General features: G+C 38.8%; 1 protein-coding gene across 13 annotated transcripts in view; it reads right to left on the reverse strand.

Annotated features, from left to right (window-relative positions):
• Positions 1-17,899, reverse strand: part of IL1RAP (interleukin 1 receptor accessory protein) — a 244,081-nt gene that overhangs the window by 158,629 nt on the left and 67,553 nt on the right. The gene's annotated exons all lie outside the window — the stretch shown is intronic.

The raw sequence follows: 17,899 nt of genomic DNA on the forward strand, positions 1-17,899 counted from the left end.
CTGGAGCACCAACAAAGAGACCCTTCATCATCATGAGTTAATGTCCAAGAAAGGCCCATAGCTGCCCTTCCTGCTGCTGTGTATAATAAGGAGAAATATGGAATAGCATTATCTAACAGCTGCCTAGAAAAGGCTCTGCTTCTCTCATCAAAGTGGCAGCAGGGGTGAGCAGGCTAAAGAATGGATTGTGGGTGTGTTGCCTCTTTACCATGGTTCCATTATTTTCTTTAAAAAAAAATCACTGTAATGAGCATCCTCATGTGGCTGAAGGGAGTGATTTTCTTTGCAGGGCTGTTGTGACAATAAATAAACTGGCTTATGTCAAGTGTGACACAGTGCACTAGGGAAACTCTAAGCAGTCATTAGCTGGTTTTTATGTTTTTTCCCCAAGCAATTTTTTCTAATCCATGATTAAGATGTAAATATCCAATTACTATTCACATAAAATCAGCAGCCTTCGCTCTCTTTATTTTCATTATTACTCAATATTTGCTTGGCTCCTAGAGTTGTAGGGGATATAAAAAAAATGTAGCACAAAGCAAGGTCTTTGCTTTCAAATCTTCATTCAAGAAGTAGGCCCTCAGTATTGGAAGTAAAGGCATTTTGGACATCATCACAGAATCCCAAAACACATGGGTCTTAGATATGGTTGTAGCCTTCTATTCCAGTAGATATCTGGTAATACCCTCATTTCACAGATGAGGTGAATGAAGCTAAGAGAAGATAAAAGACATACCTGAGAGATGGACTAATTATATATGATAGAGGTGGGGAGGGACCAAAGAGATCTCATATCCTGACATGGGCTTTCCCTGTAGAGCCTCTGCATGTCCTTTCTCAGTCATTTCTGACTCTGTGACACCATGGACTGTAGCCTGCCAGACTCCTCCATCCATGGCATTCTCCAGGCAAGAATACTGGAGTGGGTTGCCATTTCATTCTCCTGGGGATCTTTCTTACCCAGGCATCGAACTCAATCTCCTGCATTGGTAGGTGAATTATTTGCCACTGAGCCACCTGTGGAGTCTCTGGAGCCTGTCAATTCCAGTTTGAATCCTTATTCTGCTACATGCTAGCCATGGGGGCAAGTGCAAGTAAATATTCCTATGTGTCAAAGAAGGCTGGTTTTAAGACTAAACAGACAATCCTTTTTAATGCGTTCAACAGAGAGCTCTTCAGTAGTCCTCACTATTCTTAATATTATATTCCTCTCTTTCTTGATTCCAAACAGAGTATGGATAATTTCAAACTAAATATAGCCCGACAAATATTGTTAACATTCAACCTATGGGGACTCCCCTCTAACATGGTATTTGAGACTGTTAGACTACAAGGGAGTTTTTGAAACATCTAGAACAACCCTCCCATTTTATATATGAAGTAGCTAAGCCCAGAGAGCTAACTTGATGAATGACTCAGAGCTCACGGGCAAACATAGAAACTTTTTTTCAAGGCAAGTGTCATGTTCTTTCTACTCCATCATTCTGGTGAAATACAGATCTGTGCAAACATTCCCAGTTGGTATTAGCAATGTAAATAGTACAATAGCATATTCTCCTAGAAAACAGGTTGAAATGGGCAAGAAAGCCAATGCAGGAAGACTGAAACAGAAAAGAGTAATAGTGGAGCACAGGAGGGAACTCTACATGTGTTCTGCATAATAGAGCCACCCAATTCTCCCTCTCATTTTACAGGTGACATATGGGTCTTATCATTGAGGTTGATATTAAAACAAGTGACAGCCCTGCCCATAGGTGTGGCACTTGGAAAGAAAGATTTCGTGCCCCAGCTTCCTCATGTGTAATAACACATGAAGCAAAATATGAAGCTCATGAAAGTTCCTACCTCGTGGACCAAATACAAGTTCCTGCCTCATGGAACTACTGATGGGGGTAAAAAAGATCACACAAGAAAATACCACATGCTTGGATGCCTAGTAACTTAACAAATTTTAGCTAAAATTATTATGTTGATTTTCACAGATGAGGGAAATAAAAACTGGAAAGATAGCAGGGAAAAGTACTACGTGCATTTGTTTCAAGCTTTTATTGTGTTTTACCAGAGTCCGGACAGAAAATTCAAAATTAAGAGTTGACTCTTAAAATGTAGAAAGCAGGCTAAGCATAAACCTACTTCCTATTTAGCAATGATAGCCAAGCGATCACTTTTCCCTGTGATGGAAATGCAAAGCCCTCCATATACTCAAGTGGTCTCTATACCCTCCCTCCTTAAGTCTTACATTCCAGTTGGAGGTTCAGGGAGGCGTGCTCAGTGCAAAGTACATCAGAGGCCTTCAGTTTTTAATTAAAAGCTATATGATTCCCATGCCTCAAGATCGGCAATCATATTTTATAAACAATGACAAAGCTAAAGAAAAAAAAAAAAGAGCATCTTGTGAGCTTTGCCAGCAATCTCCCCATAAATTCTCAGGAAATTGCCTGGAGTAAAAGGGTGTTTGAGATCTTCATTACCTGCCAGAGGAAGAGACATGGGTTACAATCCTCCCAGTGCATTTAAGAGAGGCATCACCTATAAAATGCAAGTGCAGTCTCATTCAATTTTAATAATGTGTCAAGCATGTAGATTTTTCTTGAAAGCTGGTAGTTACAGGCAGAAAACAAAACATTCTGAGAGAAAATCAGGTGAAGCAAGCAACAAAGCTGAGCATTAAGGGTCTGGGAAATGTCTAGGTGTGAATGATGATGGAGGGTACAGGAAGAATTCATAAGGTACAGGTTTCCGAGTGGCTGGGCTTCCAGTAGTTCCTCATCTAGAGAACAGTGTCAGCTTCCAAAAGGAGGAGCAGGGTCTTGGAAAGATAAATGCCAAGACTAAATCACGGTCCAAGTTTCTGAATGCTTAAGACACTTCTAACTCACTGTGCTTCTAAGAAAACGACTATGCACTGGAGCTGGAAGATTACAAATCATCCCCTTCCAGGACATGTTATACTGACTAGACTCTGGGACCAGAGGGCTGAAGGGATGCCTGAAAAAAGGACTGAGTTAGGAGCAGAGGCTGGATGGAATCTTCCAGATTCCTAGTTATCTGCCCCATGTCATGCATGACTTCTGCCTATAAAACCAATTACAAAAGATAATTTATACCACACTTCCATCAATTTTTGTTTTTCTTTACTCCTGGTATATCAAAGTTTGAACTTTTATGCTTAAATTTATGCTCAGCTTCTTGACTCACTATAGGGTTTAGAACATTTGTCTCATATATTCATTTTCAAAGAGAAAGCAGAAAACACAAACCAACTTTTCTGAAATCCAGAGCTCTTGAAACATAGGAAGCAAAACAGAAGAATAAACTTTTAATATAGGAAGCAAAAGCAAACACTCTGAAGAGACCAAATGCAGAAGTTTTTAGCTAATAACCCTATTATCAGCCCTCTTTCACACAGTACACACATTTTCCATTGACACTCATGAAGGGCTATATGCCAATGTTCTGCCACTGAATAAAAGCAAATAATTATGATAAAGAAGAAAAATGAAAACAAGAGAAATAGGTGCTAGATCAAGAAAAGGGTCTGCAGTCATACCAAGAAGGCTTTTGGGAGCACACAACTTTGACTGTCATTGTATATATCTCTGTTTCATGTATCTGTGTGTTCACTCAAGGTATATATCTCAAGGCAAAACTATTAAGACCAGGACACTCTTCTCTGGGTAATTTCCACCTCTCAATGCTGTGGCTCCCAGCCTTGTGGAGAAAGTGACAACAGAGGTGGTGGATTAGAAACTCTGTAATGACCTATATGGCAAAAGAATTTTAAAAAGAGTTCAGTTCAGTTCAGTTGCTCAGTCATGTCTGACTCTGCAACCCCATGGACTGCAGCACCCCAGGCTTCCCTGTCCATCACCAGCTCCTGGAGATTACTCAAACTCATGTCCATCAAGTCACTGATGTCATCCAACTATCTCATCCTCTGTTGTCCCCTTCTCCTCCTGCCTTCAATCTTTCCCAGCATCTGGGTCTTTTCAAATGAGTCAGTTCTTCACATCAGGTGGCCAAAGTATTGGAGTTTTGGCTTCACCATCAATCCTTCCAATGAATAATCAGGACTGATTTCTTTAGGATTGACTGGTTGGCTCTCCTTGCAGTCCAAGGGACTCTCAAGAGTCTTCTCCAACACCACAGTTCAAAAGCATCAATTCTTTGGTGCTCAGCTTTCTTTATAGTCCAACTCTCACATCCATACATGACCACTGGAAAAACCATAGCTTTGACTAGATGGACCTTTGTTGGCAAAGTAATGAATGTCTCTGCTTTTCAATATGGTGTCTAGGTTTGTCATAGCTTTTCTTTCAAGGAGCAAGAGTCTTTTAATTTCAATGCTGCAGTCACCATCTGCAGTGATTTTGGAGCCCCCCAAAATAAAGTCTCTTACTGTTTCCATTGTTTCCCCATCTATTTGTCATGAAGTGATGGGAGCAGATGCCACGATCTTAGTTTTCCAAATGTTGAGTTTTAAGTCAACTTTTTTACCCTCCTCTTTCACTTTCATCAAGAGGCTCTTTAGTTCTTCTTCACTTTCTGCCATAAGGGTGATGTCATCCGCATTTCTGAGGTTATTGATAATTCTCCTGGCAATCTTGATTCCAGCTTGTGCTTCATCCAGCCCACCATTTTGCATGATGTACTCTGAATATAAGTTAAATAAGCAGTGTGACAATATACAGCCTTGACATACTCCTTTCCTGATTTGGAACCAGTCTGTTGTTCTATATCCAGTTCTAACTGTTGCTTCTTAACCTGCATACAGATTTCTCAGGAGGCAGGTAAGGTCCCATCTCTTGAAGAATTTTCCACAGTGTGTTGAGACCCACAAAGTCAAAGGCTTTGGCATAGTCAATAAAGCAGAAGCAGATGTTTTTCTGGAACTCTCTTGCCTTTTCGATGATCCAATAGATGTTGGCAATTTGATCTCTTATTCCCCTGCCTTTTCTAAATCCAGCTTGAACATGTGGAAGTTTACAGTCCATGTATTGTTGAAGCCTGGCTTGGAGGATTTTGAGCATTTTTTTGATAGCATCTGAGATGAGTGCAATTGTGTGGTAGTTTGAACATTCTTTGGCATTGCCTTTCTTTGGGATCTCCTGACTCCATGTTGCCCAACTCCATGTCTCCCGTGTCTCCTGCATTATAGGCAGATTTTTAACTGCTGAGCCACCAGGGAAGTCCCATAGTAAACTGCTGAGCCTTTTCTTTGACTATACAAATTCATTTTCAGACATATCTTTAAACTTCCTTGCCATTAAATATAGTTCCTGAGGTACATCTAATAGTATTCTTTATAGGGAATAACAATATAGGGTCAACAGATCTGATTTCTTGCACCAACTCTACCAGTGACAATACCATTTGGCCACCTAGTATTGAATATTTTCTATATGCCAAGTATTAAGTGCTTTACATTTATTATCTCTTTTAATTCTCACAACAACTCTTTCAGATGATTTTATTATTGTCCCCATTTAACAAGTGAGGAATGAGAGCCTTAGTAAGTCAAAGAGTACTTGCAGGATTACACGGTGTGAAATTAATTAAAAAAGGAGGCCCTCAGACTGAGGTGATTGTAATGTCTTGGAAGCCTACCTAAGCAATACAAAACCTAAGCCTGGGATACTTCAAGGTAAAGAAAGTCAAAATCTAAGGACAATCAGTCACAAAGAGCCAACTGAGCTTTTTCATCTAATGCAACCATGTTAGCTATGGCCAAGCAAATAAATCCCTTGTCTTGCTGCCACCTCTTCTCTATAGAAGTCTTGCCCCTAGTTGCCCTCTGTGAAGTGCTCCTAACTACATCCAGTTTGGCACTGCCCAGTTTGAAGTGATTTTTATTCAAATAAACTCTTAAAAACTTTAATATGCCTGAATTTATCTTTTAACAATAGCAGGTAAGTGAGAGAAGAATTCTACCCCAGATCTGCCTCATTCCAGAGTCTAAAATTTAATCATGACTGTGGCCAAATAACTTCTCTTCTCTTGAATTTTGTTTTCTCATGGATACTACAAAGATGTAAAACCAGATGATCTCTAACTCTTTCCATCTCTGTAACGTGATGGGTTTATCGAGTGTTTTCTAGCTTGAATCTTAAAAATGTAAAATCAAGCCTGTTTTTCAGGGATATGGGTGGGAGTGGATGGGCACTTGTTAATAGAAAGCTGACCAAACTGAGTAAGTCTCTTTACTGAGGAGAATAAAATCAGTGATTAGCAGTTTCCAGTGTCAGCAGGCACATGTCATAGCCAAGAGCAATGGGCGGATCACACCTGTCTGAATCAGAGTGTTATCATGTAGTCTCGTTTCCAGTGGACACTTCGAAGCTATCTTCATGCTCAACTTTCTCTCAAACACCCACTGTTAAAAAGCTGAGGAATCAGAAAAGTCAGCTCGTCCTCGAAGGCTGCTCCCTCGGGCATTGACTGCCTCTGTCTTATTAAGTATAGTCAGGCATGACTCAGCTCCTCCGTCAACTGTCTGGGAAGGAGAACATTTCATGCTGGTAGAAAATCACCTTAAGCAGAACAATGAAAGGCATTTAAGGTACACAGTTAAAACTGGGTTGCTTATTACTCAAAATCAAATCGTCCTTTTCTTATTCTAGACAGTAAAGCATAATCACAGCCAGTAGGGATACAGACTGCATTTGCTTAGAACACATCGGATCATGCTGTCAGCTCCAGTTACCACTACCAGCCACTCAGACACCTCTTCTGTCTGGGTCGCAAAGCAAAGGGAACTGTGGGTTATGCCATGTCTTTCAATCAATAAACCCTCAGTGAGAACCTACTACATGCAATAGTTTCTAATTGACTCTTCTGGAGGCATAAAGACAAAGGGAAGATACAGTTTCTGCCCTCAAAGGTCTCACTATCTCAAGAAGGTAGACAGGCAAATAATTAATTTCAATGCAAAGCAAAATAAAGTAAATGCTAAAAAGAAAAAAGATGCACCATGTCATTAGAGGGCAGAAGGAGCTCTTAATTCCGACTGTAGGGGAGGGTGGAGAGTTCAATGAAGCCTTCACAGAAGAGACAGCATCTGATTTAAGCCTGAAAAATGAATAAAATGTGCACTGACAGACACAAAGGGAGGAGTCCAGGCTGGTGGAACATTGTAAGTAAAGGCATGACTAGTCTATAAATCAGCTGGGACTGGATTATAGGGTGTGGGATGATTTAGTTAAGCATAAGGGTGGGAGATTAGGTTTATACAGGGTAAGAAACTGACTTAGGAGTGACACATATTAATGATGACTATGGTAGAGATGAAGACTGGATTGGGAAATACGTTTGCTCCCTGGGGTTGTTCATGGCTCACACACATGTGTGTCTCCAGACATGTCAAGAATGGAATGCCTTTTGTTTTGTTTAGTCACTAAGTCATGTGCAACTCTTTGCAACCCCATGGCCTATAGCCTGCCAGGCTCCTTTGTCCATGGAGCTTCCCACATGAATACTGGAGTGGGTTGCCATTCCCTTCTCCAGGGCATCTTCCCGATCTAGGGATCAAACCTGCATCTCCTGCATTGCAGGTGGATTCTTTACCACTGAGCCACCAGGGAAGTTATCCATTTGTTATTTCTGTGTTTACTTACACAACCACAAATGATGACAAAAGAAGCAATTACAGTAACCTGGGCTCAGGGATGGTGGACAATGAAGCTCTAGTCTCTTCTGAGGTGATCCTCTCACTCCACAATTGTTAGATTAGAGAACTATGATTTATCAAGATGAGAAAGACAAACTAGGATTTGTCAAGATGAGAAAGACATTGCCCAGTGCCTGTTCCTTTTCCACCCCAACCCCCAATATTATCTTCACTGATCATACATGAAGCAGCCACTTTACTATAATTTCTGGAACTTAATTATCCAAGACCTACATTGCTTCTCTCTTATGGAGTCTATGCTCAAAATATTTTAATAAACAGAAACTTCAATGAATAGCACTGCTCTGTAGTATAGCACACTATCTGTACATCCCCTATGGGACTCAGAATATCAGCCTATGGCTTACAGACCACTGAATATAGGGACTCTCTTTTCAACTACCAAAGTTTCCTTTTCACAGGACAACTGACCTTTTCAGCTTTACACCCCACATTGTGCCTGAACAAGCCAAGAAGCTCTGTAAACATGCAGAGTGAAAAGGAGAACAATGGTAGATTCAGTGACAGGCCGATAGGGCTTGAAGATAACTGGAAAAATTCAGGGTTAGCAAGATACAAGTTACAGATGAGAAAAAAATTTAAAAACATCCCACATCTGATAAAGAATGTAAACAGATATGTAAAGAGCTCTCAAAATTCAATGAGATAACAATTTAAAAAGGGATAAAACATTTCAACAGACATTTTATCAAAGAAACTATATAAAGAGAAAATAAACATATGAAAAAACGTCCCAAATCATTAGTCATTAGATAAATGCCAATTAAAAATCACAAAGGATACTACCACACACCCATTAGAATGGCTAATTTTTTTTAAAGGGGAAAATACTAATTGTTAATAAGGAATGGCATGGAGAAGTGTTATCAAGGATAACAAGTTTTAACAAGGATAAGCCGAACTCCCATTCATTGCTGATGCAAAAGCAAAATGAAGTACAACCACTTTAGAAAACAGCTTGACATTTTTCTATTAAGTTAAATATATACTTACAATATGATCTAGCAATATTAGTTCTAGGTATTTAACAAAGATAAATGAAAACTCATGTTCAAACAAAAGCCTATATACAGATGTTTATAGCAGACTTAATCATCATTGTCAAAATCTTGAAGCAGCCAAATGAACTTCAACTTGTTGATGAATAAACAAACTGTGGTATTATCTTTACAATGTAATACATCTCAGCAATAAGGAATGAATTTCTGATATGCTTGACAATGTGAACGTATCTCAAATGCATTATGCTAAGTGAAGGAAGCCCAGTTTCATATGATTCCACCTGTATAAAATTCTGGAAAAGGCAGAATTATAGAAACAGAAAAGAGATTGATGATTGTCTAGGGGCTTGGGGTGGGGGAAGGCATGAGAGAAATTTTGGAGGGTAATGGGACTTTTCTGTGTCTTAATTGTTGTGGTGGTTGTTACATGGCTGTATGTAGTTGCCAAAATTCATTTATTTCACACACCCAAAACTTAATTTTATTATGTAAATGAAATTAAAAATAAATTTTAAAAGGTCAAGAGTACCTATAAGAGAATAGAATATATTAATAAAAAGAGTGGATATATTTCATATGTACAACTGAATCACTCTGCTGTACACCTGAAACTAACACAACATATAAATCAACTATATTTCAATAATTTATTTTTTTTTTTAAATGGTTGGGTTGTTTAAAGTAAAAATTGATCCAAATAATTCCAGCCTCTTGATTAGAGATTTGGCTCTATCTGTAATGTCTGGCAGGGGGCAAGAGTTCAGTGACGGACCCACCCGGTAGGGCCTTTTCTTACCCATCTCCAAGTAGTCGAATCACAGGAATCCTAAAGACCTAACCTGGACACAACTCCTCTAGACACAACTAGCTACTCTCATTTTGAAGTCAATTCTCTCACTTCAAAACCACCATAGCAGTTTCTCTGGACCTCACTTATGACATCAACCAATGTAAAATCGTTATTTAAGATTATGATAGAGCCCCTACTAGACTGTGAACCCAATTGTGAGGGTTTAGATCCTTATCACACAGCACAGTGTCAGCACACTGCGAAAACAGAGATCAAGAACTGCATAGAGATAAAAAGCTATGCTTCCTCAGAACTTCTTAATATGCATGGCATGCTCTCCCACCCAAAATAATTCATAGCTGAGGTAAAGAATGAACTGTTAGGCATTTCCTACATCTGTTCATTTATTCACTGAGTATTTGCTGAGCACCTAATAAGTGCAAAGTCTTCTGCTAGGCACTAAAGATACAATGGTAAATAAAACTGTGCCTGTCCCCATGGAGATTTCCTCTGAGAAAGGTGACAGGTATTAAATAACTAAATCACCATATATTTAAACAAGTAATTATACAATTAATAATTTAGTTGCATCTGAAAAAAAAATAATTTAGTTGCTGTACGAATGGGTACCATAAAAAAAATGCAGGGTAATATGAAAAAGTATATGACAGGGATCTTAACTGAGCCTGAATGTTTGGAGGGAAGGGAAGGCTGTGTGCTGAAGACCTACCTGCCTTTTGAGCTGATGGGTGTAAAATGAAGGGGTGAGGGGTGAAGTTTAGAGGAACGTGTGTCAAGCCTTAAGAAGAAAGGAAACATATCTGAAAGAATCTCAGGAAGCTTCATTGCCAGGATCAAGAAAGTCAAATACAACAAGATATAGGTAACAGGTATACACGAGAACACGCAGGGGCAATATGTAAGGAACAGAAAGTTTATATAAATAATAATAGGGAATACTTCCAGGATTTTCATCAGAGGAGAGGAGACACAGAGGAGATTCTCACTAGAGGAGATACAGGATTTAATTTGCCATTTTAAATAGATAGTGCTGGTTGTCATGTGAAGAATGGACTTCAGGGAGTCAGAGTGGAGGAACAACAGTCAGTGACAAAGCTACTGTAGAAAAGGCCAAGAATGAAATGGTATGTCTTAGACTGGAATGAGAGTTAAGATGAAGAGTAGTGGACAGAGCTGCATAAATGAACTGAGATAAACTGAAGAGAAGTGCGGAATAAGAAAGGCAACTCAGTTCAGAGGCTCTTGGACCTCAACCTTACAGTTCCAATTATGGGATCCCAGAGAGCTGGAATCAGAAGCAACCCAACAGTTTTACAGATGATGAAACACAGATTTAGAAAAGTTAAGGAATTTGCCCTAGGTCACCCAGGAAAGTAGCAACAGAGCTGAACCATAGTATCAAATCTTTTACATTTTTTGCCCTTTTTGTCATTTATACATTTTAGAGTTTTTAAATTCAATCACTTTCTTTATTCTTGATTTTTAAAGCAAACATAGTTACATACCATACATGGGTCATGGTGCATAACAGAAACCCCAAGACACTTAGACATAAAACACAGGAGACTGTAAGATAGAATTGAGATAAAAACAGAACCTATTTGTTCACCAGTTCAGTTCAGTTCAGTTCAATCGCTCAGTCATGTCTGACTCTTTGTAACCCCATGAACCACAGCACGCCAGGCCCCCCTGTCCATCACCAACTCCCGGAGTCCACCCAAACTCATGTTCACTGAGTCGGTGATGCCATCCAACCTCATCCTCTGTTGTCCCCTTCTCCTCTGGCCCTCAATCTTTCCCAGCATCAGGATCTGTTCAAATGAGTCAGCTTTGCACATTAGGTGGCCAAAGTATTGGAGTTTCAGCTTCAACATCAATCCTTCCAATGAATACCCAGGACTGATTTCCTTTAGGATGGACTGGCTGGATCTCTTGCAGTCCAAGGGACTCTCAAGAGTCTTCAGCACCACAGTTCAAAAGCATCAATTCTGCGCTCAGCTTTCTTTATAGTCCAACTCTCACATCCATACATGACCACTGGAAAATTTGTTCACCACTGTATCCTAAAGCTTAGCAAATGCCAGGTTCATTAAATTGTCTTAATAAAACCCTTCTTAATGAATGGATACACTTGCTTTTGCCACTATATTGAAAAATACAATTGAAAAATAATACAAATTGCAAATAGTTTACAGTCATCAAAGCCAAAGTACATAGCAGAGAATCATAGGACCATAGGCTTGTTTTCAAGCAACTGGTTTTGAAGAGTAGACAACTACAGGCATTTTAATTTTTAGAAAATTTATAAATAAACAAATATCTGGAGCAAATGAAATTCTTTCTTGACAAGAGTTTACTTGCATTTGAAAATGTGGATTCTTATGGGTCAACACCCACCTTCAAGTGCAAAAATCTCAGTCCTACTCTCATAATATATGAAAGAAAATCAGTAGTGTTTACCCATATGCCAAGTGCATGGTGTCAGTTTTCAAGTTTATTCAAGTGAGTATCTGCTTACATACTTGCTTTTGCTAATTACAGGAAAACTTTGAAATGTATTATCTCACTGAATCTCCAGAACAACTCCGCAAGGTAGGTAGGGCCAATATGATCATCTTCATTTTATAAAGACAGAGAGTCACATGGAGACAAGATGTGACTTGAGTCCAGGATACTCTTTCTCTGCATTACATACTGTGAGTTATTCAGGACTTTTTCCGAACCCCCATAGCAATAAGATTTAAGTTTACTACACTAATAAAAAAGAAAATGCTCAAATGTTCCTCTCCTAGATCACAGATTAGGGGGGTGTGTCCTGGGAAGACCTCTGAATTGACTGTGATCTCTTCTTTTTTGATGCAATGTATTTTAAGGAACCATTCTAGAAAGTGCTATGGTATCTATCATATACAACCTGAAATTTATCTGCTACTGTATACTTCAAAAGGCATTTACAATAGAACAGTGATTTTCAAAAGTAGTTTGGAAGTCTTTCAAATCTTTACACATAGAGTTCCAATAAGTGAAAGGGAAAGTCACTCAGTTGTGCCCCTCTTTGTGACCTCATGAACTGTAGTTCTCCAGGCTTCTTTGTCCATGGGATCTCCCAGGCAAGAATACTGGGGTGGGTTGCCATTCCAGGGATCTTTCCAACCTAGGAATTAAACCCAGGTCTCCTGCATTGCAGAGTTCCCATATGACACAGCAATTCCACTTCTATGTATATACCCAAGAGAAATGGAAAAAACATGTACATACAAAACTTGCACATAAATGTTCACGTAGCATTATTCATAATAGAAAAGAATGAAAACAATCAAATACCCATCAATGATGGATGGATAAACAAGGGGACTATTCACCAATAGAAGTTAGCAAAATACTCATAAGATGCTGTAATATGGATGTACCTTGAAAACATTAAGTGAAAACATTATTCCAAGCCAGTCACAAAAAAACGTCATATGATTCCATTTATAGGAAATGTCCAGAAGAGATAAGTCTATGGCAAAAGGAAGTAGACTAATGGTGGTTTAGGAATGATGAAAAAGGGAAGAAGGGATGTGAACTGGCAGCTAATGAATAGAATTTCTATTTCAAGGGATGAATATGTTCTTAGATTTGGTGATGGCTGCTAACATAACGAGTTGCTACTGCTTTCAATACATGGAGTCTTCAGAAAGAAAATATGAAATAAACAATGTCCTCAGTAGTGAAAGGGTTAGAATTCCCTGGATATACCAGGAAAAAGGATAATAGGTTGGGAGTAAAACACAAGGGTTTGTGTTCTGGTTCCCTGGTTCATCTGTTTACTGTTTTATGACTATGGTTAAGTCGCCTAGTTTCTCTAAGTTTCTGTTTCCTTATCTGCAAAATAAGGATAATAATATAAATTATTGTTTTTCTGATGATCAAATAATACAAATATTTTAAAATTTCTTCCTTCATCTGTCAGCATTCCTTCATTTCTCTAACAATAAACATATACACTATTGGGCTTATAGAATGTGCCAGATACAGTTCATGTTACTAATATCATTATATCAACTAATCATTATAGTGGGTGAATAACATCATATAGTGTAAACAGATGTTGACTTCATTCTTTATTTCCAAAAATTTTTACTCCTTATTTATAACTATAAATATAAGATGATAATATACTGTTTATAATTCAAAATTATTTTTAAAGGGTAGAAACAAACTCAAACATATTTTTGCTTTCATAAAATAATCACTATTAAGATCTGGGTGCATTCTACCAAAGTTTTCTGGATCTGTGCACACATGTGCTTGCACACACATGCCCACAGTGGTGTATGGTAAACCAGCGATGGGGTTAGGACGGGGGCTGATTTGTAGCAATTATTATTTTCCCCTTGGGTAAATACTCTCACCATAGCCAGTTTCAAACTACCAATGGTTTAACAGCTGGCTCACGTAATTCCTGAAAATTGAATAAATAGCTCTCAAAAGCCCTGCAATCTAAATGTCAGCAAACAACTGCCACTGTTTTAAAGGTTTCAGACTTTGAAAACTTTATGCTGTATGGTACCTGTTTTTAAACAGAAATATCTATCATAAACTCATTTCCTTATCACTTCTCTGGTGGCTCAGTTGGTAAAGAATCCACCTGCAATGCAGGAGACCAAGGTTTGATCCCTGGGTGGGAAAGATCCCCTGGAGAAGGAAACGGCAATCCACTCCAGTATTCTTGCCTGGAAAATCCCATGGACAGAGGAGTCTGGCAGGCTACAGTCAACAAACGTAAAATTACTTTTAAAGACTCAACAGTATTCTCATTTTTTTTTAATCCTCTATCAATGGATGATTATATTGCTTTTTGCAGCATTACCTATTTGAATAGAAGTGTGAAAAATAAAATTGTGGATACGTCTTTATGCATTTCTCTGATTATTTCCTCAGGATATATGTGTGCAAAGTTCATTAAAAGGTCAAAGGGAGGCACGTTTGTGTCTTTGAAACAAACAGTCAAGGTGTCTTCCACAGAACCTATTCCAGGTACACTCCTACACACGGTACCAGAACACCACACCTGGGCATTAGATCACCATGTCCTGTCCAGCACTAGACAGGACTGTTCCCCTTAATTCTTGCTAATCTAATGGGTGGAAAGTGACATCTCATTGTTGGCTTAATTTGTATCTATCTTACTCATGAATTTGAGCTTCTTTTTAGGATGAACTTGTTTCTATCTTTTTGAACTGCCTGAACTTCTGGTTGAAAATCTTTTCTCATTTTTCGAAGAATATATTTTATATTGAATGGATTTCTTTTGTGTGCAAGAGTTCCTTGTGTTGTGATGGTGCTAACCACTCCCATATACCTATATTTTCCCAAGTTTTCATTTGTCCTTTAATTTATAATATTGTGATGCTCCACCAATGTTGTCAATCTTTATGTAATCAAACATATCAAATTTTCTTTAATGGCCCCATCCTTGATGATTGATATATCTAGAACGGCTTTTATTTCAACCTTGTGAAAATATTTGCATATATTTTCTTCTAGTACTTTTAGGGCTTAATTTATTTTTTAACATTTAAATATTTATTTCAACTGAGATTTGTTTGGAAGTAAGGAATGAGGTAAAAAAATTAACTTTATTTTTATAGAAATTATCCAAAATTCCTAGCATTTAAATACATCTTTTCACTGACTCTGGATGCTACCTTGGGCATCCGCCAGCTGCAGGGCTGGCTTCCTTTCTTTTCTGGATTTCTGTTTTCACTTCAATTTTGTCCTTGGAGAATTTCTTACCAACTCAGCAATTCATTTTAAAAGACATTTATTTTTAAATGCAGAATTTCTAGCTGCTTTACAGGAAAAGGGTTGTTTAGCGGACGTGGTCCACCATACTGAGAGAAACTGAAATCTTCTCCAATCTATTTCTGATGTGCTGGTTAGCATGAACATTCAATAAATAGAAAATGTCAGGGACCTGCACAAGTCCTTCCAATAACCTTTTGTGACAGTGAAGATGATTGCAACAACATCCCTACTAGTCCCTGGACCCTGACTATCTCTTCCTCCTCATCTCAGGCCTCTTCCTCCAGAGTTCTTTTCTTTTTTATTTATTTTTTGTGAATTTAAAAATATTTTTATTGAGATATAACATTATGTTAGTTTCAGGCATACAGCATAATGATTTGATATTTGCATATATGGTGAAATGTTCACCACAGTAAGTCTAGTTAACATTAGTCACCATGCTGCTGCTGCTGCTAAGTCGCTTCAGTCGTGTCTGACTCTGTGCGACCCCATAGACGGCAGCCCACCAGGCTCCCCGTCCCTGGGATTCTCCAGGCAAGAACACTGGAGTGGATTGCCATTTCCTTCTCCAATGGATGAAAGTGAAAAGTGTAAGTGAAGTTGCTCAGTCATATCCGACTCCTAGCGACCCCATGGACTGCAGCCTACCAGGCCCCTCCATCCATGGGATTTTCCAGGCAACAGTACTGAAGTGGGTTGCCATTGCCTTCTCCGTACATAGCTACTTTTTTTTCCCCCTTGAGATGAAGACTTTTAAGATTTACTCACTTAGCAAATTTCAATGGATAAATAGATAAAGAAGATGTACTATTACTATAGTATTATTCAGTTAAAAAAAGGAAGTCTTGCCATTTGTGACAACACGGATGGACCTTGAGACATTATGTTAAGTGATATACATCAAACACCGTATAATCTCATATCTGGAATCTAAAAAAATAAAATAAATAGTTTGTGGTGGTATATATCTAAAAAATGTCTGAGCCACATGAAAACATCATTTACCAAGTCCCTAAACACTTAAGAGGAGGGAAAGAGCCTGCTGTACTTGGGCCAGAAGGAAAAGACAACAAGTTCCAATTAATATTTCTGAGTTAGCCACATGGGAAGCCAAATGAATAATGCCAGTGTAACCTTGAATACCTTGATATTGAATTGTGTGCCTTGGAAACGAACAGAGATCATTCTGTTGCAGCAATATGTGAACCATGAACTTCTAGATGTTCAAGGTGGTTTTAGAAAAGGCAAAGGAACCACAGATCAAATTGCCAACATCTGCTGGATCATCAAAAAAGCAAGAGAGTTCCAGAAAAACATCTCTTTCTGCTTTATTGACTATGCCAAAGCCTTTGACTCTGTGGGTCACAATAAACTGTGGAAAATTCTGAAAGAGATGGGAATACCAGACCAACTGACCTGCTTCCTGAAAAACCTGTATTCAGGTCAGGAAGCAACAGTTAGAACTGGACATGGAACAACAGATTGGTTCCAAATAGGAAAAGGATTACGTCAAGGCTGCATATTGTCACCCTGCTTATTTAACTTATATGCAGAGTACATCACGAGAAATGCTGGGCTGGAAGAAGCACAAGCTGGAATCAAGATTTCCGGGAGAAATATCAATAACCTTAGATATGCAGATGACATCACCCTTATGGCAGAAAGTGACGAAGAACTAAAGAGCCTCTTGATGAAAGTGAAAGAGGAGGGTGAAAAAGTTGGCTTAAAGCTCAACATTCAGAAAACTAAGATCATGGAATCTAGTCCCATCACTTCATGGGAAATAGATGGGGAAACAGTGGAAACAGTGAGAGACTTTATTTTTGGGGTTATTTTTGGGGGGCTCCAAAATCACTGCAGATGGTGATTGTAGCCATGAAATTAAAAGATGCTTACTCCTTGGAAGTAAAGTTATGACCAACCTAGGCAGCATATTAAAAAGCAGAGACATTACTTTGCCAACAAAGATCCGTCTACTCAAGGCTATGGTTTTTCCAGTAGTCATGTGAGATGTGAGTCTTGGATGTGAGAGTTGGACTATAAAGAAAGCTGAGTGCTGAAGAATTGATGCTTTTGAACTGTGGTATTGGAGAAGACTCTTGAGAGTCCCTTGGGCTGCAAGGAGATCCAACCAGTCCATCCTAAAAGAGATCAGTCCTGGGTGTTCATTGGTAGGACTGATGTTGAAGCTGAAATTTCAATACTTTGGCCATCTGATGCACAGAGCTGACTCATTTGAAAAGACTCTGATGCTGGGAAAGATTGAGGGCAGGAGGAGAAGGGGATGACAGAGGATGAGATGGTTGGATTGCATCACTGACTCAATGGACATGAGTTTGGGTAAACTCCAGGAGTTGGTGATAGACAGGGAGGCCTGGCATGCTGAGATTCATGGGGTCGCAAAGAGTCAGACACGACTGAGCAACTGACCTGAACTGAACTGAACCTTGAATACTACAATTAACAGTTTCCCATTTCCCTTAAACCCACTACATCTGCACTGAACCACTGTTCCTGCACGCATCTGCAATCTTGTTTAGAGCTGCTTTCCTTTAGGAAGTTTTTTATGACCTTGGAAAAATATGTTATCTGAATATATGCAATTGT

The sequence above is a fragment of the Bos taurus genome, chromosome 1, assembly GCF_002263795.3.
Source record: "Bos taurus isolate L1 Dominette 01449 registration number 42190680 breed Hereford chromosome 1, ARS-UCD2.0, whole genome shotgun sequence".
NCBI lineage: Eukaryota > Metazoa > Chordata > Mammalia > Artiodactyla > Bovidae > Bos > Bos taurus.